Genomic DNA, 1,400 nt, shown 5'->3' with positions numbered 1-1,400 from the left:
CTCGAGCAAAAATTGAGATATCGCAACAAAATTTGGTATGTAGGTTTCTTTTAATTCAAGGTAGTTTGGTATTGAAAATGGGCGAAATCGGACTGTAACCACGCCCACATCCCATATAACGGTAATTTGCGGGAATACGGAAACTGCGATATTTTAGTAACTACTGAAGATTATTTACTCAAAATTGTTATTTACAACAATTTTTAGATCAAAAATAAGAATATTATAAATTTTTGGAAAATGGGCGTAGCCACGCCTACTTATGGTTACATGTGTATATCTTGGTAACTGCTGCACCAATTTATTCCAAACTTGGCACAGTTGTTGGCCTTGGTACAGTACACTAAATGGCCGAAAATTTAAAAAATCGGACAATAATCCACGCCCACATCCCATATAACGGTAATTTAGAGAAATACAAAATCTTTGATAAATCAGTAAATATTAAAGCTTATTTATTCAAAATTGATGCTTGCAACAATTCTTTACCAAGAAATACGTTTATGGTAAAATTTTGGAAAATGGGCGTGGCACCGCCCACTTATGATCACATATATGTATCTCGGTAACCGTTCTACCAATTTGTACCAAACTCGGTGTGGTTATTGTGCTTGCCACATGAAAGAAAAACGTTGAAAACTATTGAAATCGGACTAAAATTACGGCCGCTTTTCATATAACGGTAAATTTCAGAAATGCGTGAAACTGCAATATTTCGAAATTTAAGGACGCTAATTTACTCAAAATTGATACAACCCGGCTTACCATGTAGCGGAAGGTTTCGGAAAGGTGATAAAACATATATTTAATACTTGCGCCGGGTATTTAATGTTCGGCTCCGCCCGAACTTAGACTTTCTTATTTGTTTAATGTTGCTTTTAGTTAGTTGTTGTTGACTTTTGAATCACATTAAACTATAAATAATAAAATAAATAATCTGAAATAAAATAAAACAAGAGAAAAAATAAATAAAATAAAATAAACTCGTCTACCGCGGTTTTGCTTACTTGAGTAATATACAAAAGCTGGCCGTTTTGGCCAGTGTTGTCATCAAAAATTGCCCTGCTCCGCATTTGAGGCAATGCTGCCGTCTGTCCATGCTCTTATCTAGTTTTGCATAATATACCATCTTAATTTAATCTTTGTTACACAGTATTTATAGGCGCATACACTTTTATTTTTGATTGCATTGGAGTTTTATTTGTGTATTCATTTTCAGTAGCTCGTTTTTCAGATGATCGTTTTAATTGTGTATCCTAGTTAAGTCGCCTGTAACAGTTGCACTTTATTCTTGGTCTGGTTCATTTGCGACGAAATAAAAGAAAAAAAGGCGAATCAAAATAGTAGATAGCGAAGATAAAAATGCACACACAAATAGGCCAATGGCAACATGCTTTCCA

This window comes from Rhagoletis pomonella, unplaced genomic scaffold (assembly GCF_013731165.1).
Source record: "Rhagoletis pomonella isolate Grant_MI unplaced genomic scaffold, Rhpom_1.0 Rhpom_scaffold_00016, whole genome shotgun sequence".
NCBI classification, from domain to species: Eukaryota; Metazoa; Arthropoda; class Insecta; order Diptera; family Tephritidae; genus Rhagoletis; species Rhagoletis pomonella.
Note: the sequence above shows the minus strand (reverse complement) of the source record.